Source organism: Streptopelia decaocto (assembly GCF_964273445.1).
Source record: "Streptopelia decaocto genome assembly, chromosome: 8".
Lineage (NCBI taxonomy): Eukaryota > Metazoa > Chordata > Aves > Columbiformes > Columbidae > Streptopelia > Streptopelia decaocto.
The window spans coordinates 10,034,741-10,054,079 of NC_138662.1; the positions used below are offsets into that span (position 1 = coordinate 10,034,741).

The following is a 19,339-nucleotide window of genomic DNA, read 5'->3' on the forward strand; positions in this document are numbered from 1 at the left end:
CACATATCCAGTACGTGGATGAGAACGGTCCAGCTCTCAGCCATCAATGGCTACTGTAAAAATGCAAGGACAACTCTTTTTGTAAGCACAGCATTAGCTTAATGCATCTTTCTAAGTCATTTAAGTTGCTCCAAATTTACAGTGACAGGGTTATCTAGGCACCTAGAAGTATTTGCAAGAATAAAACCAAAAAGTTCCAGTCATTTATCATACAACTCTAATTTCTGTTTTCATAATAGTCCAAGAAACGAAAGTGAAAAAAGTCTTCCTGGGCAAAGCATATGCTTCTCTTGAATCACTTCTCAACATTTCACTGAAAAAAAATCAGTATTGCTGACCTTCTATCAACAAAGCCACAAACAGTCTCAAAAGTTTTAAAGCATAGTGAAAGGCAGCAGACACTGCACTGTCCCACCCCTCTACCCCAACATCTCCAACGAACAGCTGCTTTGTCAACAAGTATTTCTAATATTCTAGCAGAGAATACATCAGTCAGAAAAATTCTACTTACACTGAAGAATATATCCTACTTTTGTCCCTGAAATATCTGGCTGAACTGTTCCTCCTTGCTCTGAAAGAGTTTTATTGATGCTTGGCTCTGAGGCGATGCAGTGCTCTCCTACACGACAAGATCTTTAACTTCTGCAGAAAGCATTTAGTCTAAAGGACAGCTAATTCTCTTAAATGAATCAATTATATGCCTGTAAAAGAAAAGCCAAAGGAACCACTGAGTTTTGAGCAGATGATTCTGTCTCACCAGCTTGATTCAGCAAAGAGCAGCAGGATAGAAAACCAGGAGCAGCTGGCAGGGCCCCATACACAGGCAGCCGTATAGGAAAACCAGTCTGTATGTCACTGTACAGCCACCACAGCTGTACACGTTGCACCACAGCAAACACAGGACCTGCTCCCCCAGGAGCAGGGGGACGGTACTCGGCCCCCAGGGACCTTCCACCATGAGCAGTATCCACCCTCCCAGGCACACCCTGCCGAGGAGAGCCGTTCCGCTCGCTCAGCTACTGCCCAGAACTTAAAGTTCAGTGAAAAATATGCAAACCAAATATACACTTGCTTGCAGGCTTCAGTATGGGTTGTAATGCTCTCACCACTGAAATATGATTATAGAAATCCCTGTAATTAACCCAGCTGCCATGTGCCTGCATCAGGCTGTGCCACCACTCTGCAGCCCCGTTTCACTGTGCACAGGACTGCACCCCCCAAACATCGCCTCGCTCCCCTTGCATAAACCTTTACATGCTCTGCAGGTTTAATCTTTGCAGAGCAGGCTTTTCCCAAAGTCTGCCCTTAAAAAACATTGATAGAAAACACCTTCGTACATCATTGCAATTTTTCAGGATCGTATTGTAGTGAGAGCAGCTATACAGACGTGTCTTTCTCCTACATATACCGCAGGTTTATTGCTTTATACATGCTTTATTTAAGTGTCAAACCCACTAGTTCATAAGGTCAACATAACAAATACTTAATTGACACACTCATTTTAAAGTAAACAGATTCTTTCCCCACGGTCCTTTTGAATCAGCAAAGGCTGCACTTCAACCTTCTCAGCACAACCCCAGGAACAAAACAGTGTAGTGCTTTCGTACTAATTAAATTTACATGCTTGTAGATGTACATAAACGGGTACATCAAACAGATGGCGAGAAATAGTTAAGGGAAAGTCAGGATGCAGATTTGCTGAGGGAAATATCCGGAGGACACCTGCAGTACTCTCATGCCTGGTGCAGAGGATGCCCAAGGACATGGATCCCAGAATCAGCACAACCACTCCCAGGATGCCAGTAGAAACGAGGACTATCAGCATTTTAAGGAAACCACTTCCAGAGTTTCAACAAAAGCAATATTTACTTTATGCAATATATACTGGAGTAAATCAAAGCCATTCACTTGAGATACAGGAAAGGACTGGGACTAAGCCCATCAAAAGCTATAAACAAATGGACCAACATCTAGCTTCTGTGCAATCCATGCAGTACTCACAATAGGTTTCCTAGCATTATCAAACACCAAATTCTTTGTAATTGAGAGTAGCATACATGTTTCAGATTTTGTTTGCATATCAATTAGATATTTTTGCATTCACTTATTATAAAATAAAAATTTAAAAATTATGTTATTCCATTTTTAATATAATATTCTGAAACTGAAGCTTTTGAGAAGATAACTGTGCTTTTATTGTAACTTCATGTAAATTACCATAGATCCAGTGAATTCAATTAACTGAACAGAATTCCAATTTGCAGAGAAGCCTGGTCCAACAATTCAAAAACTGGATTTCTTGAACTTTTTTTTTAATCGACCACTGCTTACAAATCTGTCATTCCTATTTTTACTATTGTTACCTATCTGTCAGCATACATATTTCATAGAAGCTGTGAGATGCCCACAAAACCAGGTTTTTGTACATCCTGGTTATATTAACAAGCAGACCCCATAAGCAAACAAAGAGTGAAGCCAATTAAAATATTCTGAAGTATTTATTCAGTAATAAAATGGAAATAAAGACTTTAATTGCCTGTAAGTTTGATTCAGTCTTCATTTCCTTAGTAATTATATAGGTTCATTTTTTTTATTGTTCTTTGGGTTGGATTCACTGTGGTGCCCTGTGACTCATATTTGTTTCTAAATGGTGGTGGCAGTCTGTAAACACAATTCCTTCTCGTTCTGTTTATCCCTGTTGGTATGTATTCCCTTGGAGACAGGCTATCAAAGACAGGAAGAATCGTAACTTTAAATTGTATGACGCCTCAATTATTTCTTCAAAGTAGAATACATCACAATGAAGTAAGCACAAGTAAGCATTGCAGTCATTATTAAATCATTCCATATGTACAAGACAGACCAACAAAACAGGAACTGATGGATCCTGTGTAAGAGAGCACTAACAAGGGAGAAATAAAAAACTGCATTAAGTGATTCAAAACAAAGCATTGAATCTGATAAATAAACCACGGCAATCTTGTTTAACAATGTTCTAAATTCCTGGTTTTCTAAGAGTGTATAAAGTAATGGGTGTTTCTGCCTATTAGAGCATTGGGGCAGTGCTTAAGGAGATGGAAAAGAATAAAGGAGATATTTATTTTAACACAAGCACAGCAGAAGTGTGGACAATGCTCCCAGGGGTTGCCAGCCCCTTCCCTGAGATCTGTTTTCTCCTGGCAGCATCACACCATCAAACTGAGGATATGCTCACCCCCACATCCATTTTATAAAGCAAAGATATTTCCTTGCCTAAAGGTGGAGCCCTCCCCTAAAAGAAAATTAGCAAATAGTCATAAGCCTGCTAGATGTAAAAACTCTCTCCTCTTGTTACTTGTTTCTTTTGTGTTTTCCAGAAGCTTTGTGCCCCTGATGAAGGACAGATTCTCCTGCTGGGAGTAAATCAGCTTTGCAGTGTGATTTTTGTCCCTGTAATTCGCGTGAAGGAGCCTATACTCTTGGATAGTTATCTAGCTTTACAGCAATAAAATTTAAAGAAAAATAATTGAAGATTCCAGGTAATTAAAAAAATGATCTTGTGATTAATAAATTATACCAAGCATAAAGATCTGTAGTCCTGTAGTTTTTCAGTCTTTTTTAAATGGCTCAACATCCCACACCTACCAATCCGGGTTCACATAAAACTTCTGCACAAAAGATCTAGGCCACTGTTTGGAGAGAAAATAACTCAGTTTTGCAATGATTTTACCCCCCGGACACCAGCTGAGGCCCCTCAACCACAGTGAGGGAAAAAGGCTGAAGGGCTGATGCCCTCATGGTACCAATGCTGCTGGACCTGTCTGGGGACACCAGGAACACCTTGCATTGCCAGACAGGTCCCACACACACACCCCTCTGTAAAACCACAGTTTCTTAACCACTTTCTAACCAGAACAAGTGCTACAGAGAGAGAGAATATCCCTGTCCTGCCATGCAGAGATCCCCAGGACAGCTCTGACCTGCAAGCGCTCATCAACTGGGCAGCACAGCACGCTACTTCAGTTCAGACCCAAGATCGCTCCCTCAGGATTCACCTTTGCCTGCCTAAAGCATTACTGTAGAACATCAAGCTTTGTGCGGAAAATCCTTAGGAAAAATTAAAATAAGTGTTGGGGTTTTTTCGTTTATGTATATATTCACCCATTTTTTTTTTTTTTTTAATGTGTCTCAGCCCAGGGAATTAGATATTACTCTGATAGAGATGATGGTTCACTACATCCTGGTCCAGCCTGTAAAAGATGGGAAGGTGAAGTTGCAGAGCATGCAAAAAAGAGGATGAGATGGTTACAGGAGACAGAACAATAGTATCTTTTTATGGTGATATTAGATTTAAAACAAGATTTAGAAAGCCAGTGGAAACAGAGGAGTTTGGGCAATACTGTGATAAACCAGCACTTGTTTCCTTGGTGGTACACACCCACCATGTATCACTTCAGCTTGGTGAAGGCAAGGATGCTGCATAAAGAACGCAATTCAAGTACCAGATTCCTTTCCAGATTTATTTTGTTATTTATTTACTTATTTTTTTTGTATATAACATTAAGAAATTACTTGCTAGGAACAACATACACAGAAAAACATTCAAAGTACAATCCTTATTCTTTTATGATTCAGCTAAATTGTTTCCTTTAAATAAGAGAAGTCAAGAATAACTTTAATTACTCAGCTTCAGCAAGTTCTCCCATAGAAGATGAGAGCTATCAACTAAAAATACATACTATTTTAGTAAAAACATCACACTGGAAGACTCACAAAAAGGCACTTACGTTTAGAAAAAGACGGAAAATTACCCTATGTGTTATTTTAGACTATATAAAAACGACAGTCATGAAAGGGTAGATTTATTCTCTCTTATATCTTTGATGACTTACCAAATGGATCACGGTAATCAAAGACAGAAAAGCAATGCTCAGTGAAGTTCATTCTTTTAATGCTACCTGTATTTTTCTTCCATTAAGACCTGAATAAATAACATTTCTAAAATTATCAGAAAATATTGAACTGTTAAGATAACTAGTTCATCATTTCAGCAAAACAAAAAGTGTATTTTTTCAATCTGCAAATGTTTCATTTCATAACAGAAAAATAATTTGTGAAAAGACAAAGCCGCATGTCAAACAAAAGGTAATGCAAGTCAGCAAGTCTCAATATGGCAATGCTAAGATGAATGGTTCATCCCTTTTGTATTATTTATTGTGCCTTTATATCTATGAATTCCAAACTATCTATTACCAGAGATGGTGCCCACACTTAATTTATATAATATTGTGAAAGCCAGTTGTTTCCATCATTCCTAAAAGCCACTTCAACTGAAGCTGATGTTAATGCACAAATATCAAAGTCAGGATTTATACTACCTCCCACATATGCTGTAATTGTGTATGAAAGGGAAGACACTATGCTATGGAATTACTTTTGCTCACTTTTTCAAGCAAATAAGACCTTGAATTGCTAATTGTTAAGACTATGCATTTTAGATAATTGCTGATTACGGTATTTGAAGTGTAAGTGATTGTTAAATGTGCTGTTTGGCTAATGCCCAGAAAGCCAACGTGATATCATGGATAATTATAGACAGTTTAATTGCTTTGGGTCTTTTAATTGGCAAAGTACACGGATGATGAGAGAGAAGATGAAACTGAAAGGTCCACTGAGCCAAAGAACTCTCCAAAATTGTGTGCCATGAGCTCAGCCCCTCTGTATTATGTGTTCATTCTTTAGGGACCAAAGCAGGATAAAAGGAGACGACATCTTTTGCAAAAGACCTAACCTGTCCTACCCTGTACAGCTAGTCTTTGCTTGAGAGAAATTTCTCTGCTTTCCTGCCAAAATCTGCCTCTTCTATTCTTTTCAGCCCTGTATGTCATGCAGACATGAATTCCTGCAGAGATATTGTCACTTCATCTTGTATTATCCCGATTGTCTTTAGGTGAGCATGCTCCTTTCATCTGGTAGGAATGTTTCCCAAGAAGTACGGCTTTGAGTCACAGCAATGCTCAGATGTTTGAAAAGCAAGAACCTGGAGAGTATTCATGTCTGCAAAAATTTTACTCTATGGTAATGAATTTCGAGTAAGAATTACAGGATGTGGCTCATGAAGTAAGTCCAGCCAGTAGATGGAGTGAAGTAGCCTTTGTGATTTGGATAACACCGTTGTAGTACTCATGACAACTCATGATTCTCCATCCCCAAAAGTTATTCGAGAAATCTAGAGCTTGTAAAAATCAGACAGATCAGCATATGTGAAAATGTGAGTCCATCTTTCACCCACAGAGAGGTAAGTGTGCAAAAATCCCTCGCACTGGTTTGTAAATCACTCTTATTTCTGAGTTCTTCTCTCCAGTGGCTAAAGGCTGACCCTTTATAAAGATCATTCTGCTAATAAAATACATTGCTGGACTTCCTACACAATCACCTTTAGTCACCCAGAGCAGACACTTGGCACTGAAGCAATCAGAAGCCCATCAGTTTCCCAGGCACGAGAGCCCGATACATGTGTCTCCTCATGACTGTGTGGCAATGGATGACCTTAAAAACTTTATTTCTTATGAAGTTTAAAAAAATACCAGCTCAACATTTCAATTTTTAAATATTCCTCCAGGATCCATTTCAGTTTGCCATTGATCACAATACAGAGACACATACAAAACTAGTCATGGTGCTAATTTGTATTACCATAGGTTGAGATTTATAACGAGGAAACACATTCAGGGTAGAAGAAAACGTCACCGACTGCATGATGGTATTTTATATAAGCTTTACACTGGCCATACAAAAGCAATACAGGGGGTCCACAGGTCAACAGCCTCTTTTAGGTAGGTTCATCCACTGCTCTTAATCCTCAGAGAAGTGTCTGAAGGCACTTGGGGCAGCAAACCTCCACACAGCTATAACAGACCAGATGCATGCAAGGGGATGGCAGGACTATTTAAAAAAAAAAAAAAAAAAAAAAAAAAGGTATGTAGAAGGGACAAAAGGGACATAAACCAAACAAAATATTTCAAAGCAACGCCCTCAAACCCAAGCAATGAGCTGCAGCAGGAACTCTAAGACAGGAACGTACAGGATGGCAAATGCAGGAGGAGACATGCAGGAGGGACAGGACTGTCCAAAGCAGCAAAGGGGACTCTTGGAGAGAGCCAGAGGTGATGGGCACACCAGTCTGGTCTGAATCCCGAACCAAAAGGAAAACTGCTGTAAATCCTAAAAATTAAAACCTTGCCTCTGCTCCTGCTTCAGTTTTTAAAAAAAACATGGATGGACACTAATTAGGGCAGCAGTCTATCAGCACAAACTCTCAAATGTGCTTTTCACTGACATTTCAGCCATGCAAATGCTGGCAGACATCAGAAATGTTTAGTTCTTAAATAAAAGTATCACTTTGAAGTTTTAAGGAATAACGTTTTGAATTACACAATCCCTGACAGCATTACAGAGATGACTGTGTTGCTCAGAATGAGCCCTTTGTTAAGATCTTACATGTGTTACTGTAATTTCATGTTTGCAGTATTTTTGCTCTTTTGTAATAACTTCATTATAGGAGTTGCTCTTCAGGAACGTAAGTACAAGATGTTGCAGGTTTAGGTCCTAAAGTAATCTAATCTGTGTTTTTGAGAGGTTAGATCTCCCTGTGACTCTGTTCTACTTTTGAAAATTTGATTTATCCATCTTCTCAGAATAATAGCAGATTTAATCCTAGCATCCGTAAATTTAAGATGTTCAAAGTATTTTGAGTCCCCTTAGAGAATTATAACTTTGTAAGTTTGTTTGTGCTAGCTGTGAGGCATCATCAACACCACGAAACAAACAACACTTTAATAAATTCACATACACACCCTGCAGTAAGCACATTCAGCAGTATGCATGCAAAAAAGACAACCTAAATAAACTCTAATTTGAAGTTTGCTGTCACTTATAAGCCTGGGTTTTTTCCCCCCACATGAAACAGCATCTGTCATTTTAAGTCTCTGACTGAACAGTTCTGGTTTTAAAACTTCATTGTTTAGAAAATTTTAGAATTTGTGCTCAGCTTTGCACAAGTTAATGGCCTGCAGAGGCTACAAACATGAGAAGAAAAAAAGGATTGGTGTAGACAAAACAAGCTACTACCATAAATTCATTAATTTTTAAAATATATATGGGTATATGCACATAGGTACATATATTCGTTTAAATAATTCAGATGCCAGAAAATCTTCTGAAACCATCTCATGATTATAGTAGCTATTACAAATGTCTGAATTGCAGAACATTGCTTTGTAGAGAATAATAAATATATTGAATCATAGAATGAAGATGCAGTTGGACAGAGTGCTAGATAATCTCGTCTCATCTAGGCTCCCTTTCCCACAAAAGCTGGGACCAGATGACCTTTGGAGTTCAATTCCAAACTGGGCTGTTCTATGGTTCTGTGATTCCTTCACCATTATCACTGTCGTGATCTCTTTGGGGTTCACCAACCCTCGCTGCTGCTGGAAGTCCCCAACCTTCCTCTCCTACCAGGCTTCTCCATCTCCATTTCCCGCCCCATATCTCACACATCCATCAGTGACCCCATAAGTAAGGATACAAGAGCAGATCACTGCTCTGTGCTAACCTGAAGACTTTTTTGTATGTACCACCACAGCCAGTCTGGGCTGAGATTGAATTTGAATGGCACCTTGGTAGTCATTTAGGTCTCCTGATGACATCCTAATGTTATCTACTTCATGCAAAACTGCAGAAATTAGAGCTGGAGAAGAGATGCAGATTAGACACATATAGGTAGATTATGTTGGATGACCAGAATGAAATGGATGGAAATAACTGGCTTAGCATTTCTTATCATACTGCACTTCTGATGAGTCACAGGAAGGCTGGAATATCATGTTCTAGGAAGAAAACAGAGAAAGGGGAACAGAGTCATCCTACTTCGAAAAAAACATTATAGGACACTTTAAAATACAGCAAATCTATGACCATATTTCAAGCCATTGTCCCCCAAATGCCTGAATTGTCTCCAGCTATGATGAATTATATCTACTTTCCACTCTTCCATTAAAAATATGCAAGCAACAGACCTGTTACCTCCTCCTTGAGATAACATCCTATGATTCTGTAAATCCTACTCTCTGAAAACTTTCTCCATTGTCATGTATTCTTAATTATATTTTCACCTTTCACCCAGTTATAACTCCTCTTTCTACAAGTCTAAATGGATGCTTTTCTACCTTGCAGCTTTTCTCTGATGGCTCTTGTCCTTTTGATTTTCAAAGGGGCTGCTATTCTCTGCTCAGTTTTGCCTGTGAAATCTTGGAAGATCATGGGGTTTTGCAGGTGTAACTAAGAGAAGAATTTGTCCTGTGGATTCTTTATTAATACTACTGATAGAAATACAAACTCCAGAAAGATCACAGCGCGAGTTTCTGAGCTGGCAAAGCTAGAAACTAGGAGAGGGAAAAATACCTTTTCCCTGTAAACTGAACAGATTGAAGAACAATAAAGCATGAAATCACACACCGTACCACTTACTGACATTTCTTAGAAGTGCATTTTGATATAAAATACAATATAGCTATTTTTCAATTGTGCCAGCCTGGACATTTTGTTTACAGCCAATGATACATACAAGATTTTAAGCCTGGTTCACTTTACCTACAACTGTCTGCAGCAAAGCTGAAATTCTCTTCTTCACCTTAAAGCTGATTTCCCAGAGAAGCAGAGGTGCTTTAAGCCTAATGACGGAAATCCAGGCTACATACAGATACCAGACACATTATTTGGAGAGGAAAAGAAGGTATGTTCTTGTTGTAGGCTCAGGTCAACCTTAACCTGCTTGTGTGTGAATTGCTCAGTTCTCAGACCCAGACCTAAGCCTCTTGACTCTGGATTTGAAAACACTTGGCTATCCCAGGATCAGCACCTTGCTTATACAAGTACTGTAGAAAGCATAAATGTAGCATATTTCAGGTATCTCCAAGCTGCTTTTGCTGTGAATTTTCACAGCTTTTTCCAAATATACTTACCCTTAGACACCACCTACTACCCAGCCTCACCAAATCTCAACTTCTAGTTCCCAGGCTGTCAAGTGAATGCTCTGAGACATGAAAAAAACCAATACAAAACACAGTCTCTGCAGAGTTTTAATATAAATAGAATCATAGAATCATTTTGATTGGAAGAGACCCTTAAGATCATCAAGTCCAACCATATGTTATAGTGGGTAGCTAAGAATTAGCAATGATCTATGGTTTTTCAAAGGATAATGAGAATTAACTCCTTATGAAGGCTGAGAAAGCTTCATAAAACATTGCTTCTCTAGATCTTTTCCTGCCCACTGCTACTTATCTAACCACAGTTCCTATAATCACTGTCTGTTAATGCAGCAATTAGTTACAAAAGCAAGCAGAACTGATGCTACATTAACCACGCTTTGGATGTACTAATGCTACATTGCAAATCATTTACAATCACTTTATTACATGTCTGAATTTGTCTGAATTCAGACAACACTGAGAAACCAGATAATATACAAGGCCACATGAAGAACTGTGCCACCTCTGTCACCCACCTGACTTGGTGGTGGTCCTGGACAAGGGTTCAGATGTACAGAGTGAGCACAAACCTATGGAGCTGCAGCTCTGCCAGCCCTTGTGCTAAGAGAATGTTGGATTGCACCCTCCAGCCTTCCATGATATGGAGCTTCTGGGGACCACAGTTAATACCGGCATAAGTTGAGGGACCCCCACATCTCCCACCAAAACACAACCCTGTGGTTACACAGCACTACTCAATGACTAAGCACAATATATCTCCTAGTCTCTTTTCACTGTCATATATAAAGATACTATACATTAGTATTGTGTGACTAAAAGAAGAATTCAAAGACGCAGCAAAAATTTAGGCATATTTAATGAAGGCTTTTCAGGGCACATTCCACCATCAACTACTACTAGTTTATCCAAAAAGTAAAATAATAAAAGAATATCCCAGTAAGAACACTGAGTAGATTCTATCATATAAATAGATTATGGTTGATTTCCTGTTCGTGATCCATCACATTAAGAAAATACAGTCATTAATTCATGCCTGTGATGGAGAAAATTTGCAATGATTCAATATACCTTGATAAAATTGATAGTGTCATCTATAAGAAGGAAAGTGTGATATTACCAGAGTATCAAATGCAAAACAATCTGAAATATAAATTATGGTTTGATGTAAGAGATTATACCCAGAAAATACTGGCTATCAGATTTAAAGGTATCTTTAAATCACATTTGAAGGACTCACAAACACTGCCTTCAGCAAACTGAACTCTTACACCCAACCTACAATTCTCTTGAACATGGTTTCAAGTTTGAAGAAGAAAAAGGAACAAAAATACCGTTTTTTCTTTTTTATGTCTTTCTCTCAATTTCAGTAGTTCTAATGAAAGCTGTAACTTCTGCCAAACTGTATCTAAAAATCTAGACACAGACCTCTGGTGCCTGCTAAAGAGACAGGCTGTCCAATACCGCTGAAGAACAGGCCATACCTTCATGTCTCACTGCTGCAAATTCTTTAATAAATGGGGTTGGATGGGTTTTTTTTTTTCTGTTGTTTTTCAAGATACTGAAGTACTTTGAGAATTTTAGGAGTAGTCTGAAGATAATTTGATTGACTTAGAAATACAGCCATAATATCTGAAACTACAGTATGAAAACCAAACATAAGGCCAACAGGAAGAGGAAAAGTTGGAAAAAAGATACACGATCAGTGAAGAGGGGAGGTTTAGATATCGAAGGTCTTCACAGACCACCATGGGTAAGTTTGGAGAGAGCTAGAAAAAGGACTAATTTAAACAGTTTTCTGTAAATGAAAATAGGCACCACTTTAAAAAAAGGATGATTATTGAACTGTGATCCTAACACTGCAAACACTAAGGCTAACACAATGAAAATATAAAGATGAAGCTAAAAAGATGACAATTATTTAAACCAAGGTGACAAGACTGCAATTAATAAAGCTGAGCATGTCTCTGAATATAAACAGGCTCATGAGAGGAGATAAGAAAAAACCCACCACAGAATAGTAAATTTACAGTATAAAAAAAACCAAACCAAAACAAAAAAACAGAAAAGCAACATGAAGCACATGCATTTGTTTTTGAAAAAGGAAGTAATGTAAGTACTGTCTGGGTACAACTGTTCAGGTAAGTCAAATGCAACATAATTAGCATGGAAGTTATAAGTTCTGTGATCTATGTGACACTAATTTACTTCATTTACTTTTAGGTAAAGAAATTATTTTTTAGAGTTCTATTCTTCAGACTAACCTCAGTAGGAGTAAAAACAGTAAAAAAAAAAATGACTATAGCAGAAAGATGCCTATAAGTGGTAACAGGAAGATGTAAAGAAATATAGTATAGAAGTAAAAGGAAAGCAGAAATATATATGTGTACTTACATAAAACGTAAAAAAGGCAAGCAAACAAAAAATTCAAACCCTAAACAATCCACTACCTAAAAAGGTTGCTTGGTAACAGGAATGAAAACACAGTATAAAGGAATACAGAACAACATCCAAGTTTAAAGATTCCAAAAGCAAAAACCAGGTTGGGCTTCAGTGCACAAAGAAGCTGAAAGGCTGAGCAGTGCTCTAGTCTGACCATGGGCAGCTACACAGCCCTGAATTAGTGCTGGTCATAACATCCCTAATTAGGTTTGAAAGAGGAAATGTGTATGGCTATGGTATGATAGTTATGAGAAAGTACTATTAAATAAGACTGGAGACAAAATACTGAGAATAATTGCAGGAACCTTTTGCCAGGGCCGATTAGTTCTGCATATCAGATTTCTCTGGATCTATTCTACTAGAAAAGTGACTTGAAACCAAATTCAAAGCAGCACTGGCTTCTTGATGGCAGTTTTTCATAATCGTTAATTATGGTTATCTGGTTTCCTATTATTAACATTGGATGTAGCTTTGATAGGTTATCATCTCCTTGATGAGAAACAAAGACATGAAGGAGGTTTATTTCACCTCCAGATCTATATGACCTGGGAGATGGATAAGCCAGTCCCAACACCCAGCACAGGACAGCAGAGTGAAGCCACCAAGTCTTTCATGAGCTTCTTCCCACCATCATTAAGGCCAGTACAAATTTTGAAATTCATGAGCAGAGTAAAACTTTAATAAGAGCTGATTAAGATCAAATTAGAGTATCGAAGATCATTGAACACAGAATCATAGAATAGTTTTCATCAGGAAAGACATTTAAGATCATCCAGTCCAACTGTTAACCCAACACTGCCAAGTCCACCACTAAACCATGTCCCTAAGAACCTCATCTATGTGATGGGATGGTGACTCAACTGCTTCCCAGGGCAGCCTGTTCCAATGCCTGACAACCCTTTCCATTAAGAAATTTTTCATGGAAATCTCCCAAGTGCAACTTGAGGCTCATCAAGTCATCTGCAGGCCCAGCTGGCTGTTCAGGTAACATCATAACCAATATTACATAGTCTAATTTGTTCCTAAGATGTGTTCAGTACATCAGAGCTAGGGATTAAAGAAGGAACACTTAAGGAATAAGTAGTTTGGTTTGTCTTTGTTCTGAAACAATATGGTCATTGGACCAGCACCAGTAAAGTGTGATGCTCCATATTGGTGATGAGCAAAATCCACAGATGGGTACCCATCTAAATCTTAACTCAGTAACCGATGGTCGGAAATGAAGCTTTACATTTTCATGCACATTTGAAATAGTTCAATTATTGTTTCTATTTGCACAGTATTTACAGATTCCAGTTGTTAACTAGGTGTCCCAGGCAAAGTGTGAACACAAAATGGAAAGAAAGTCCACCTCCTGATCAGCTGTAATTCTTAAGGAGGAAAAAAAAACAGAAAAAAATATTATTACTACTACCACTACTACTAATAAAGTGATCTAAGGAACAGGGAAAAAAAAAAAAACATTGTCAGTATAACAAACAAGTCTTTTTCATAAACTTAAATACTAAATTTACCATTGCTAAACTGTCTAAAAGAAAACAGATATGCAGCCTCACATGATCATATAAGTAAAAGCTATTAAAAAAATGTCACCAATGCTTCAAAATAATAGATTGCAAATTAGTCATCTGAAGTCATGCAATGAGATTAGAAACAAGAACTGAATATTTTGTGATGTACCAAATACATTTAGTATTGTCTTAGTAATTGAGCACTTAAAGATTATGCCTGGATGAAGGGACACAAAACCAGCCGCTGTCACTTTAGTTCTCATTACTGTCAATGGCTGGTAACATTTAGAGGTTAGAAGCACAGAAAGGATGTGTTCTACGTGAATACCCCAGAGGCCATACAGGTGAAAAACCTAAGACCCACACTCATATTGAAGGCCAAGAGCAGAAGAAAACAGTAAGCATGCTATTTTTCAAACAAGTAAAAAAATCAATAGTTACCAACTAGTTACTGTAACATTGTGCCTTGGCTTTCCTCATTTCCTTACCCTCCAAAATCAGAATTCTCTTCCATTTTAAGGTTCTGTGAAGTAATAGTTTTCTGTTAACAGAGTGAAATGGAATTCTTATTTCAAACATGAATTTCAACCACCTCCAAATTCTAGGCTTCCAGATGTCCATGTCTTTATTTCTCTGCTTCCACAGACACAATCATAATATAATTCATCTGAACATAAGTGACATATTCCAGAATAGTTTTGCTCTCTAGAATTACCCTTAGTTCCCAAGAACATCACTGATTATCAGAAAAACATTTTGAGATTTGCCTCAAATATACTTTCCCTAATTTCACTTAAAGTCTCTGAATGTCAAAAAGTACTTTCTTAATAGCAAAAACAAAAGAAAACACTAGGAACATTTAAGCTCATCAAGCGATGAATGCCCCTTTTGATACAAGCATGGCACACCTGCAATAATTACCTGAGAGAGATTAGCAAACCTCTTCTATGCTCCACTAGCTTCATGGAGTGTTGGTTTAGTGCATCAAAGTGCATGTAATAGATTGAATTCCCTGCTGTTTTCTGCAGACAGCCAATTACAAACTACCTGCACACTTGATGCTTTTGACCTTACCCATAATAATACCTGAACTGATGGACTGAGTCACTTCCAAATGATAAAACTTTGGAACAATAAGCCAGACGCTTCAAAAAGAGCATTGAAACATTCAGATAATAAAGAACATTAGGAAATTTATAGTAGGATTATTTTACTCTCTTACACCTATACTATTTACTTTAAATCCCTCTATCCCACTTATCCTGGTTCTACCAGAAATGAGGAATGGAGAGGTATTACAAATTTCTTTAGATGCAAAAACAGGAAAAAAAGGCAAAGTAAAATTTATTTTTGCAAGCCAAGATTTTTAGCATTTCCAAATAAACAAATTCATACTCAGTGCAAATTATACTAGTAGCTTCAGCCTAAAATGGACCAAAATATACTCACTTATCACCCACATTTAAACATCTTTCACTGTTATTAATGTCTGATGCAGAGTGTGCCTCTGTTCAAGAGCAGATGGGAGCTATGTAGGTTGCTAGAATTTCTTTAAGCATAGTGTCTTCAGAAGTTCTTCATAAGGCTTAAGACTGAGTTTTTAAAGGCAAATGTTTAGACACTAAAGTATTTACCATAATGATCAATGTATCCTCATACCAGTCTATCAAAAGCTGGTGTGGGTTCCATTCGTATAGTCCATGACTACTCTCCATGCAAACAACAGATACATAAGGAAACAGTATTTACAAAGAGGTGTCATCGCTGACAAAGATTCCTGACATTTTCCATATATTGTTGAAAAAACATTGCTTTATTTAACATTGCTTTCTTAAATAAACAAACAAAACCAACAAAACCACCAAAACAAAAACAACCCACCCCAAACAGCTGAAACACCAAAACAAACAGCACTGAATCTGGGACTCATCAGACACAAGGTACACCCGCTACACAGCTGAGCTCTGCAGCTCCCAAAATACAAGGTGCTCCGGTCTCCCCTGTGCAAAGACTCCCCAGAATGTGGGCAGTGGTGGCCAGGGCCATGGGGACAGCACCCAGGATCCACATGGGCACCTCCACACCTCCAAACACAACATAATGATGAGTGGCAGTGTGTATTTATGAGACCAAATACATGTTACCAGACCCAAATCACTTAAAAAGGGCACATAAGTACTCACCTGGGGTGCTATTCAAATGTTTTATCACTTCTACAAATTCTCTAGACCCAGCCCAGCAGACCTACCACACACACATCCATATATGGAGCAATTGCAGGCACCACACCACCTTTGGAAGGTCAGGTAAATGCAGTGGTGAACATGTCACAAATTATTTCTTATTTTGTACATGAAAACAATGGAGTAGCCTTGATGATGTGGCAAATGCAGTATTAGGGTGCCTTGTAGAAGGAGTTGCATATGGAAATCACACTTGAAATTAATATCCATGTAAATTTGAATTCTTTCACTATCTAAACTTTCTGTTAAAACTGCATGGACTAAAATAAGGTTTGACTTACAGTAATTTATTTTAACAAACATGTTCCTAAAATCTACACTGAAAGTTATCTAGCATGGGTTTTTAAATCTCCATAAGTATATGAAGATGCTGAAGATGATTCCTTCTGATTAGAGTTACAAGAAAAGTGTTAATATCCCATCCCTTTTTCCTTGAACGATAATCCTGCTCCTTGTAGTTTCTTTTGCTGAGATTGCATCTCACTTGCCTTAGGTATTAAGCCTATGTAATTTTCTTAACCATGGGGTATCCATTTATCAGATTTGATGCTGATACCTTTTAGTTGCTTCAGCTGGAACAAAAGGCTTCTTTTAGAAAAAGGTTATTTAAATGTGACAATGAATAACCAGAAAAAAAGCCACCTGAAGCTATCAATATATCTAATGCAATAAAATTCAGTGACATCTGCAAATACATTAGGGTAAGTCAATAGCCTAAACCAAGGCATTATTAGTTGTATCTAGGCATTCATGCTAGACCCCATTACATTATTTCCAATCATTTAGTAGAGCCTGTAATGAAAAAGGTCCAAAAGAGAAGTACTTCTAATTCTACAAAATAAAGTCAAGTAAGTTATTATGCTTTTTTTATTCCTAGTCCACATAAAATAATTGTTTGTGTTTACAGATGCTGTTTTAGTGGAGGAAACTAATTTGTGGAAAATTCATACAAACTGCATTGGTGTGCTAACATGGCCACCACAAATGACCACTGCAGACTGCTAGTAAGAGGGGAGGAAAGATAACAGCCAAATATAATTCCTAGATTTAATGAAACCAACACATTAAGGCCATTTATTTGGCTATTAAGGTTTTTTAAATTCTTTTTTTTAAATTGTAAAATAAATAGTATACTGAAATAAAAGGAAAAAATCTCCCTATAAGAAGATGCACACGCTGTTAAGATTCTTGGCTAGCTCAGCCCTCGTGTAATTCCACTGTCCTTTTCCTGAACTTTATATTAATAAACATATGCACTTAGCAATATATTATGTAAATCAAATTCTTGATATGAAGGCATTGCAGATTTCAGCGCATCTGTTAGCATAGGTTAATTATCTTTATACAATTTGTATGGTTAGATCACCACTTGGATACAAAAGCTCTATCAATTCCCAGGACAACATGATTTCATCACTTGTTTTTCTTAAAAGAACACTGGGTCCTCCTCAGCTGGAGGTACCTTGTTTCCAAGGCAGTAAGGAAAGGTGTTCAGGGACCCTAATCTGAAGTGTACAGCTCCTGGACAAGGCAGCTTATCATGCACTTTAAAATAACTCATTTGCCTCTGACCTTGCACAAAGACAACAGCGCACTCTGCTCTGGTGGTGAGGCTCTTCCAGTCTCGCTGGCATTTGTGCCACCCCTCATCCCCACCACCACAATCAGGAGGAAGGTTAAACTCCCCTGCAGAAATTAATGTTCTTGGTAACCCAATTTCTCACAGGTTTCCAGTCCAGTTAGACCTCCCAGAAGACTGAGCAAGACATGTGTTTGAACAGTCCTTGAATTTGGCTCCGGTTCCAGAATAAGTGCAGTTTAATACTACAAATTTTCCCTGAAAAAACACAGAGGGCTGGTGGGTCAGAGGCATATGCAATGAGTTCTACAGTCTCATCACACCTGAAATCATCTTCAGGGCCTGAACGGTGACATTGTCCCTATACTTGGCAGGAGGGACACTGGGGAGAAAGAGTGAATGACAAAGGATGCAGAAGGCTAGGGTACACAGGTGGCCTTAAAAAAAAAAAAACTATGGAAAGGTTAAAAAAGTGTAAAAAATAAATTTAAGGAAGAAATTATCCCAAACAATAGAAATAAGAACAACAATAGAACAAGTCACAATGTGCTATAAACCATGTCAGGTTGAGAACTGTTAGGATTTGAATCAGAGAATCATTTTGGTTTGAAAAGACCCTCAGGATCATCAAGTCCAACCATAACCTGATGTAACTCTAGCACTAAACCATATCTCTAAGAACGCTGTCTAAACACCTTTTAAACCCCTCCAGGGATGGTGACTCCACCATTTCCTCTTCTAACACCTGACAACCCTTTCCAGGCAGAATTTTTTCCTAATATCTAATCTAAACCTCCCATGGCACAACTCAAGGCCATTTCCTCTTGTCCTATCACTTGCTACTTAGGAGGAGTGACCAACACCCTCCATACTACAACCTCCTTTCAGACAACAATAAGGTCTCCTCTCATCCTCCTGTTCTCCAGGCTGAACAGCCCCAGTTCCCTCAGCCGCTCCTCAGCAGACCCCTCACCAGCTTCATCACCCTCCTCTGCACTCTCTCTAATATCCTCAATGTCTTTCTTATCATGAGGGGCTGATTCCTAGTGCACAATCTACCACAAATTTAAACAGCTGTGGACCCTAACACCGGAAAAAATAGAGCCATTTTTGGGGAGACTGAATAACTGGGCATCCCTCATCAGCAAGGCTCTTGCTTATTATTGCATCTGCTGAAGGCAGATTTTGCTTCAAACTTGAGCAGAGGTGAGCACTCCTGCCAAAGCCCATGCAAAGTTCTGGACTCAAGTGAGTGAATGACTGTGAACCACTGCAGGAGCTGGGTCCATCTCCACACCCTCCCCAAGGCTATTGAGAAGGTGATGTGGAACAGATGGGCCAGGACCTGCTCTCACTCTGGAGAAGGGTTTTTGCTTAGTGAGAATAGGTACCTGACCCCAGGTTCCTGCATGCTCAGGGCAACCAGTGTCAGTGGGACAATGACAGTGTCCAGTACTTGTTCAGAGGGAAAAAAAAAAAAAAAGTCAGTATTCTTCCTTTTCTTCCATGCACAGAGATCTCTGGGCAGGTATA

At 38.4% G+C, this 19,339-nt stretch overlaps 1 protein-coding gene across 3 annotated transcripts in view; it reads right to left on the reverse strand.

Annotated features, from left to right (window-relative positions):
- LOC309443117 (contactin-4) overlaps nt 1-19,339 on the reverse strand; it is a 331,164-nt gene that overhangs the window by 184,885 nt on the left and 126,940 nt on the right. Inside the window, exons 1-2 of one of the 3 annotated variants that reach the window (XM_082059767.1) lie at nt 14,426-14,509; nt 8,597-8,731 (exon numbers count right to left, since the gene is read on the reverse strand). The exons of the other annotated variants lie outside the window; for them this stretch is intronic. The gene's annotated coding sequence lies outside the window, so the exon portion shown is untranslated. Of the gene's footprint in view, nt 1-8,596; nt 8,732-14,425; nt 14,510-19,339 lie in introns of those variants that run through there. 3 annotated transcript variants of the gene reach the window in all.